Genomic DNA, 10,862 nt, shown 5'->3' with positions numbered 1-10,862 from the left:
TCATAGTCCAATCGCTAAACATTCTTGGGAATAGAAACAATCCAATTGGAACATTCCATTGACCTAAAGAATGGGAAAGTCATAAACTGGAAAAGTTGAGAGAGAAGAATCGGGAGATTCGTTGAAAGAGAGCTCGTTGCTCTCAGTAACATATTTGGTGGCAACACAGGGATCACGGAAAACATTATTTTGACTACTTGTTGTTTATTGCCTTGTTCTCTTTCTGTCCTTTTTTTTTAATCTTCTGACACCGTTCTTTGCTGCTCTTTATTGTAGTGACCATGTACACAGAAGTTGGACGAAAGCTTTTAAGGTTTTTGTCATTCTTCGTAAATAAACAAACAAATAATATAAACACAAACACACACACACACACACACACATATATTATATATATATATAATCAACATATATAATCATATTATATATATATATATATATAGAGAGAGAGAGAGAGAGAGAGAGAGAGAGAGAGAGAGATGCTCATCCACTATTTTGATCATTGCTCCATCTTTTTTTGGGATCCATCCTGTGTTAGTGGTAAACAGCTTAATGTTGAATAATAATAATAATAATAATAATAATAATAATAATAAAAACACTTCTTATTCGTCTTTCTCTCCCTCTCTTATATTCACTTCATCTCCTTCCGTGAAAAGAAGTCCGAGGATAAAGAAGAAGTTGTTGACAATCGCCTTCTTTGGAGCCGTCCCGAGAAATGTCCTTCTGGGTCTCAGCAGAAGAAGAAAAAGTTATGGCCTTGTTATGAAGGCATCTGGGACCTTTCATTAAGGAAGACCTCTGCCTGCTTTATTGCTGAGCGAATGGCTCTTCCTCCTTTCTTCCTGAGCTGTTTGGAGAAATGGCGAGACCTTTTTGGTGAAATGTTCACTGAAGGTCAGCGAAGGTGGGAATTGACCCCTGTCGGAAGTGATCTGTGACCTGAGACCTATTTGGGCTTGGGATGACGTGGAAACATATATTTTACTGGATGGGAAGCGCCGATAAGTAATCTGAACAAGCATTGAAAATGATAACGATAATTTCCTAGAATCTCTTTTATGTTCGTAGCTTAAACAAGTACAATTTAGCTTCAATAATTTACTGATATTTTTATTTATTTATTTTTTCCTAATTTATTTTTCCTTTTTTGATAAGTGAGATCTCTTCTTTCGACATCTCCCACTACCTCCTCTTACTTCTTTCTAATGAACACTGTAATACTCTTTGGAAGCTTCTTGAATTTCAAGTCAATGGCCCCTGTGGTGGGCTTGTTCATTAAGAATAGGGTTCTACATCTTCTGAATAATTACAATAATAATTTTATAGAATTAATCTTTTATCCTGATTTCTTAACTGAGATCATTCTGAGGTGTCTTGTTGACTTTTTATTTGTGTTTCTGAAACGACATATTCAGAATTTAAATATCTTTCTACGATATTTTTAATCTTAATATTTTTGTCTGTTTTAAGGATTTTCCAATCAACAGCTCTTGTAAATTTCGATGTTATATTATTCTTGAATCTAATATTGAAGTTGTCCTCAAACAACAGGAGGTTTCAGGCTAGATTTGAGCATTCAAAATATTTTTAGTATTATAAATACCAGCAAAAACTAAACATAAAAACCTCGATATCACGATCCTGAATTTTTCACTTGCAAGAAAATCTAAGTAGCTACTAAGTGCGTTTCAGAATGATTTATCTCCTCTGTATACAAATTAATGTCCTGAGCTTTGCATAAACGTTTTTGAAGACTGCCAAAGTCTCTTTCTGTGTCATTTATTATCATTATTATTACACCTTGATCGGAAGGTGATTGCAGTATCTTGCAATATCTTAACTGTAATCAAGTGATTTTACCTATACTCTTAAGATACCATGAACACATTAATTTCCTCTTAATTTGTGGGTCCTAATTTTTTTTTTTTTTTTTGCTCATTCTTGGGTGTGGTTAATCTAGAGAATTTCGTTCCATCTCATCCTCGATTCCTTAATTGTTCCCAGGTGTTTAATTTCATCTGGGCCTGAGTGGGGCCACTCCAGGAGTCTCGTCCTCCCTCGGAAGACTTCAATTACCAGTACTCCTGGCCCTGACCATTAAGCCCGCATACATTTCAAAGTCCCCTAATTTCGACTTCAGATATTGGTTAAGGTAAAAAAAAAAAGATAGGTACTTTTTCCAAAACTGGGGGAAATAGCCGCTATGGGCGATAATCCAAGATGGCGGCCGGAAGTGGGATATTATATACTAACTTTAGTTCAGGCCAGCACATAAGGATGAAATGAAATGTCATATGTATTCTGACTGATTTTGAAACATACAAATGATTTTCAAAACTATTTTTTATATTTTACGGTAAATTATCTGGTAATTAAAACAAAACTCATAAGAAATATATGTATTTTGCATCTGTACTGGACAATTCCATAACTATAGAAGCAATCCCACCTGACAACTTTCCATAAGTAAAATGATAATGTGAACCATCAATACATCGAAATCATGGAATCATGTAACATGGAAACTCTCCTTTAAACAGGGATGTAAAAAAGCCATAAAAATGTCCAATGATACTGACACTGTTGTTCTACTGTTGCTGTATATCAGTGTGTTTAAAGATAGTGGGTTACAGGAGCTCTGGGTTCGGTTTGGAGCTTGCAAAAGGCGAGGAATGGTTCCACTTCACACCACCCTTTACCAAAAATTAGGAGATGAAACCTGTCGAGTTCTAATTCAAGTGCATGTATTGAAAGGAAATGATGCTCCCAGCAAGGTTGGGACAAAGCACTCTACTATAGTAAGCCAGCCACTACCAGACCTATCTAGATTTGGAGAATCAGCCATTCTTTCTGAGACAGAACTTTATCTTACTGAGCAATATATTGTGCGTGTGTGGTCTGGGACCACAAAGAAACGAACATCCACTTCATTTGATCAGCTGAGAGTAGAGCTGCATCAGAATTCTGTGATAGGCCTGAATGAGTTGCCACCAACATCAAGTGTTACACGGGGACATTTGAAAAGGGCCTTTTATGAGACACGAAATGCACTCACCTTGCTTGATGAGGAACCTTGTGCTCTCGAACCATGCGATTATTGTTGGAGGACTCAGGATGGAATTCTTCTTCCCCGGAAGTGCTTGAAACCACTCCCTGACAATTTACTTACATGGTGTAGATGCAGTGGGTCATGAACTTCAATGCTCTGTTCATGCAAACATGCTGGTGTAATGTGTTTAAATTACTGTCACAAAAAGTCTCTCAAACTAAGTGCTTGAACATATGAAATACTTACTTTCATAAATCTCTTATCAGTCTCAATTAACTGTCCATTGTAAATGAGGAATGATATGCAATCAACTTCCTCCTGCCAATTGTTCAAGGTTGGTAGATCACTAGCAGGTGAGTCACAAACTTTTATTCGTGCTGATACCAACTCCTCATTGACTATCATTCCACTAAGAACAACATCTCTCAGTCCACGTTTTCCTTCATGCCGTGCAAATAGTTGTAGATTTTGTTTGTTAAGACTTGAATTCCAGAACTTTTCAAGTTGATGTGGAATGGGCACCAATTCATTCAAAGCAGACAGTCAACAGAACCTTCCCTCCTAGACCTACGAATGCACTCTCCATCCTTTGTTGAGCAGTCAGTGCAGCTGTCAAATATAATGTGAGTCATTGTTGTGTTAGGACACAGTTTCTTGGCTTTGATAAGCACTTCATTGATTACACCACCAAAGTTTGGAAAGACATATAGTTGGGGAAGCTGGCTTACATTAGGCATGAAATCAGTGAAAACATGTGTTTGTTGAGAATTGTTTGGAGAATGTTGGTAGTCATCCAAAGCTAGATTTTTTCCAGTTCTGCCATGAGTTGTGCTTTCTGAGGTTTGGTTGTAATATCTCCATCAAAAGTGGGCTTGATGTAAGAAGTTCATGGCTATACACCTCATCTTGAGACATGCCATGCAGAAGTGCAATCTCCACATCTCTCTGTGCTGATGCAACTTCCCTCACAGAGTTAGAAGCTGTGCTTATTTGGATCTCGGAAGGTACTGTGTATCAAGTGATGACAAGTTTACCTTTGATATTGTCTCGTTGATTTTTTGGACTTACTCAGATACCTCTCATTTCGGAAATTGGTGTAAGCTGCGATTCCATTCTCCGATGCCTTTAGGAGTCTTACCTTAACTGAGTTATTTGCAATTTGCTTCTCTTCTCTTCTCTTCTCTCCCTCCGACGCTGTGCCTGATGATGTTTCTGTCGCTCGAGAAATTGTGTCGCTCTGAGGAACAACAACTGTCGTTTGTCCACAAACTTTCCTTCCTTCGCTTTGCTTGCGGTTGTCGTTATTCTCAGTTTAGGAGTTTTTCATGAGTGATTTTCGTTCCTTTACTTCCTCCACGCGTGCATGTGCGCACGTACACAAACGTTCACACACACACTTGTATATATACACATATATGTACATGCCCGCGCGCACACACACACACACACACACACACACACACATATATATATATATATATATATATATATATATATATATATATATATATATATATATATAGAGAGAGAGAGAGAGAGAGAGAGAGATATATATATATATATATATATATATATATATATATATATATATATATATATATATATATATAATGATGATTATTATCACTTTTGTACGTGATTCATTTATCACACATTACCACAGGTGAAAAATAAGAAACGGGGTGTAGGTCCTGACCGGTTTCGACTTTATTTCCAAGCCATTGACGAAGGACTGATACAGAGTGTGAGAAGTCACAAATATATATACTACAAGAACAGTACTGACGAACATACACAACCGTTAGACTCCATACCCCCACTCAGGCCGGTGTCGAGGTAGGAGTGGCCTTTAAAACTCATTTGGCTAAAAATCACAATAGACTCTCAGGGGACATTGCTGATAAACAGACCATACCCCATTTGAAGCGGCAAAAAAGACTATGCATCAAAACCAGAAAGAACCTTACAACACAAAAAATTTGCTTGTTTTGCCTTATAATAATAATATGAAAGATATCCCTCATCTTCTTAAGAATTTTGGTGTTAATGTTGCATTTAAGAACAATACAACAATGAAAAATGTACTTATCAAGAACTCCCCAGACAATACTAAAGGGTGTGTATATAAAATTCCGTGTAAGTCTTGTGACAACTTTTATATTGGCCAAACCGGGAAAGCACTGGAAAAAAGAATTGAACAACATAAGAAATGTGTGAGATATGCACAAGGGAACAGTGGTATATTTGTACATGTTAGTGAGAACAATCATGCTATCAACTGGGAAGGGGCAAAAAGGATTGTATATTCTAATAATGCACTGGAAAGGAACATCATTGAATCTAGCTTCATAAAAGAAAGTTACAACCATAATATGAATATCAGTCAGGGATGTATAAACTTGATCCTTTAATATCAAAAAGAAATTTGTAAATTGTTTTAAACTTTAAGGTAGGCAGTAGAGATGTATGAAAATAGGATTATCATATTTGTAAACACAGTACGAGGGTAGTAATGTTAATGAGTTTCCAAACTCCGCCTCCATGACACCTGTCAGGTGTGGATCTGAGGTGGGGTATGGTCTGTTTATCAGCAATGTCCCCTGAGAGTCTATTGTGATTTTTATCCAAATGAGTTTTAAAGGCCACTCCTACCTCGACACCGGCCTGAGTGGGGGTATGGAGTCTAACGGTTGTGTATGTTCGTCAGTACTGTTCTTGTAGTATATATATTTGTGACTTCTCACACTCTGTATCAGTCCTTCGTCAATGGCTTGGAAATAAAGTCGAAACCGGTCAGGACCTACACCCCGTTTCTTATTTTTACCTGTGGTAATAATGTGATATATATATATATATATATATATATATATATATATATATATGATATATATATATATATATATATATATATATATATAGATATATATATATATAGAGAGAGAGAGAGAGAGAGAGAGAGAGAGAGAGAGAGAGAGAGAGGATATTTGTCATTATCCTACAAGTTTTTTTATAATTTTTAAATAGCAAACCACAAATAGCCCTTTAACTTCATTCTCGCTTGACGTTGGGAACAAGACACACGTATAGAAAATCAGTTATATGTGCCAATCCCTCGAACTGGATTGGATGTAGCGTGGCGGAACGGTGACCTCGTCCATTGAGCCGTTAGTTCATCTGTAAAGTCTCGAGATAATTAACTTTGCCATCCAAGATAATTAGATTAAACTCAGTCATCTCTCTCCCTCTCTGAGTCTCTCTCTGATTGTGTTTTGTTGTTTATTATTCTTACATTTCTATTCTTTATTTATTAATTTTTTACTTTAATAACTGATCTCCTCTTTCTGTATTTCCCTTTTCCTCCTGCTACTTCTTGCGGATGAACACCATATTCCTTGGTAGCTTGAATTTAGAGTCAGTGGCCTCTGTGGTGGGCTTGTTCCATATGAATAGGGCTCTTCATCCTCTCAATAATAATAATAATAATAATAATAATAATAATAATAATAATAATAATAATAATAATAATAATATCCTGTACCACTTAATATGGATGTGGAAACCTGATTTGTGGTGATGGAATCCAATAAGACATTATAACTCAGATTGGTCATCAGGAGAACGTGAGTACAAAAGTGTCTCTCAAGAAGTAAGTATGAAGAGATCATCTTCTTCCCTGGTATATGTAGTGTAAAGGTTTGTCCAGCTTACAGTAAAAAAAGTCTTGATACAAGGTTACAACTTATTACATACATATCGCAGATATACTGAAAACAAATCAGTCTAGAGGTAAGAGCGGAGAAATAGTGATGTCTTGGTATTTGTAATTCAAGGATGAGTCCAGCCTACAGTGAAAAAATGTCGTGAACACTCGTTCTACATTTATCACATACGTATCACAAACATGTTGAAAACAACTCAGGGACCGAAAGTGGAGAACGAATCTTTGGTAAATGCTGGGTAATCGTTTGAAGCACGGGCTAAGGCTATGTATAAATTGCTGCCTTGTATTCAAGCTGTTTGCAATGCGTATGCAATAGTTTCCCAACTGTGTTTACGACTTGTTTTGCTGTAGTGTGGACACCTAAGATGAACTGAAATTTTGAGACCTATATGAATATCTAGAAGAGAGATGAAAAGGTTAGCCCAGTGGAAAAAATGATTGATTAGACTCTTCTAAGAAATGGTTTGATCATGTGAGAAGAATGGGGGAGAAATTATGAATCAAGAGTGTTTTGAGGTGGTTCGGTCATGTGGAAAGTATGGAAGATAATAGGGTGGTGAACAGATGTATATTCAGGTAAAAGTTGATGAGTGCTGGATAAATGGAGCAAAAGAGGCTTTAGAATGAAAGAGCTTTCATACCAAGAATATGAAAAAGCTAGGTCATGATATAGGTGATCAGTGCAGCATATGTAGAGGGTTTGAAGCACTACTGATGAGCCTTCTATATAGGTGCACTAAGCATGAAATGCTGAGAGAGTTGCTTGCAAAATATATATATATATATATATATATATATATATATATATATATATATATATATATATATATATATATATATATATTATATATATATATATATCTATATATATATATATATATATATATATATATATATATTCTGTATATACATATATATATAGATAGATAGATGAATAAACATAAATCAGGTACTTCTTAGTGTTACTCTCATGTTTTCAAAGATTAAATATTCATGAACATGCAAGCACATGATTATGCTTGCTAAACCCTCTCTTGCCACTTAAAGTGAGGAGACAGCGTCCGGGGATGTTAAAGGCCTCCTCTCAGCGTCGTGAGACCTACTTACTTCATTTTGTTTGAAAAGATTGAAAAAAAAAAGTTGGAGATAATTTGCATAAGCATCTTTTAAGTTTATGGTCCTAGAAATTTTACGTGATTTTCAGAGGTTTTTATTGTTTTTTTGGTTGCTAATACTACTTGAATATTTTCAAACAATTAGATAACTAAGCTTATTTTTTATTGATAAGGCCGGATGAAAATGCATATTATCCAGAGAATACTTTTAAATAATTCAATTTTTTTTGGAGCGTTATGGCACGTTAAAAATCAGTATTATTTGGACAATAATTTTAGATAATTAAGTAACTTTTTTATGGATCGATAAGGCAGGTTGAAATGCATATTATTTGAAGATTATTTTTAAACAATTAGGTAACTTTTTATTGATAAATGATAGGGTAGGATAAAGATTCAAATCAATGTTATTCATATCTTCCACCCTGGAAGAAATATCTTCATTCTTTTAATCTCATTCATTACTCTTCAGTACGAACATCACGATAACAAAAATGCATTCAGATAACTTACAGATATTATTAACTGAATTTTAATTCATTTTAATTCATACACTCTAAGTCAATATACACCTCATGGTAAAACCCTTCCTAAATAAACATGAATCTATATACATTAAATAATTCAGCGTTGTTCAAATGGAGAATTTCTGTTCCAAGGACAAAATTAGAACTTTTAATTAAAGCATCATACCAAAAATATCTAACAAAATATGGCCTAGTCCTGTCTATTTCATGAATATAACAGGTCATGGAAAGACTCAAACTCTGTCAGCCATAATGATGTAATGGTATTATTTTCTGGCCATTATTTCAGATGAATCTCCTAAAAACACGTGTAAAATTCCTCTCACCGGTGTACTGTGGAACAGTCTCCTTACTAAGGATGTCGTGCAGTTGCAACTTCAGAAGTTGAAGCGAAGATGCATTGCATTATTACTCTAATACAGAGGTTTTCAACTTGGGGGTCGCGACCCCTCTCCAGCCTTTTTCCTGAGGGTCGCAGATCGTTCTTGAGCGAGGGTGTTTTAGCCTTTTTCAGCTTCAGCGCCGTTACACGAAGCAACACCGGATCACCAGGCCAGAACAGTCTATAATTTAACTTATTTAACACAAATAGTTATAATAATATCTTTTTAATGCAAGTAGCAAATTTATCACAGTGCAGTGCTATTTTTGTACTAGGACATTACGTATGAGATGAGTTACCATACGTCCCAGTTTTGCCGGGACTTGTCCTGGGCGTCCCGGTCTGTCAGAAAAATGTCCCAGAATGTTCAGGACAAGCAGTCAGTCACCCAACAACGTTCCAATGTTCAGTGGGAACGTGTGTATACGGCAAATTAAGAACGAAAATTCGTGCTTGCAGATAAACTTTGAACCCGTCAGAGCAAAAATGCCAAACAGATTTGGAAGCAGAAATGAATAACAAAAATATCGTGTTTGCAGATAAACTTGTGAACCGTCAGAGGAAAAAATGTCTAACAGATTTGGAAGGAAGAATAAATAAAAACGCGTAGATAAGTTTGGGAACCGTCTTAGTGAATATAGATTCCTTTTGTACTGTCTTTGGTTGACAAAAATATGGTAACCCTACATATTATTGAATCAACAATCTTAAAGAAGCTCTTCAGTCATACTGAGTTGCTCATAAGTGGCCACGGAATGAAAAAGGTTGAAAACCACTGCATACAATTCCCCTTGCATTTTAATAATATACTTACATTTTTAACTCTTCAATTATTTGTTAACTTATTTTTATTTCTTAATTAGTGATCTTTTCTTTCTGTATTTCCCTTTGTCTCCGGTGACTTCTTCCTGATGAACGTCATATTCTGTGGCACCTTCAATTTCAAGTCAATGGCCCCTTTGGTGAGCTTGTTCTTTATAAATAGGGTTCTTCATCTTATGAATAATAATAATAATAATAATAATAATAATAATAATAATAATAATAATAATAAAGATCCTTATCCTTGGTACAGTGGTAGAGTATCTCCTGGTCAGAACTGGCTAACAGTCATTCCCTCTCAGGGCTTGACATCTTTCCACTGTTGGTTGTGATGCTGAATGGTTTCATTTGCTTTCGAACAAAATGTTTTTTCGTTGCAGCAGCTGTAAAAAGGATTTTCTGAAAGAAAATACTATTTAAATACTAAAGTATTGAAAATCTCGGTTATCTGTTGCAAGGACTCTTTCCATATTTGTAAGGTTTAGTCAGAGAAAACATAACTGAGATAACATTAAATAACAACTTTCTAATTATTATTATTATTATTATTATTATTATTATTATTATTATTATTATTATTATTATTATTATAATTATTATTATTATTATTCAGAAGACGAACCTTATGCATACGGAACAAGCCCCAGGGGCCAATGACTTGAAATTCAAGAATCTGCCAAAGAATATGATGGTTTTCATTTGAAAGAAGTAACAGAAAGTAAAGGAAATACAGAAAGAGGAGATCATTTATTAGAAAAACTGATAAATTAACAAATTAATAAATAGGTGAATAAAAATGTCAGTGAATTACTGAAATACAAGGATAACTGTATTATGGCAGTAGCAGAGAGAGGAGAGTAAAGGGAATAATTGTGTTTTGCTCAGTAACCAAGAGAAATGGAGCAACAAGTTTAAGCTTCAATCAAGGGATAATGCACTAACTTTTGAGTCTGGAGATTACTTCGCAATTCTGTGAGGTCCTCGGATGGTTATGCCGAATATAGACTTTTGAACAGAGGTTCGGGATCGAATTTTTGTCTTGAAAAACTAATCTGGCTTAAGGGAAAGTAGATTGCGTTTCTTCTTTGGAGTTGGGAAATTGTCTTATTTTGGGTTAAAATTCAGATGAACAAAATTATATATATATATATATATATATATATATATATATATATATATATATATATATATATATATATATATATATATATATATATATATATATATATATATATATATGTGG

The sequence above is a fragment of the Macrobrachium rosenbergii genome, chromosome 15, assembly GCF_040412425.1.
Source record: "Macrobrachium rosenbergii isolate ZJJX-2024 chromosome 15, ASM4041242v1, whole genome shotgun sequence".
In the NCBI taxonomy this organism is placed as follows: Eukaryota; Metazoa; Arthropoda; class Malacostraca; order Decapoda; family Palaemonidae; genus Macrobrachium; species Macrobrachium rosenbergii.
The sequence above is the reverse complement of the archived record's forward strand: the minus strand, read 5'-3'. Positions refer to the sequence as shown.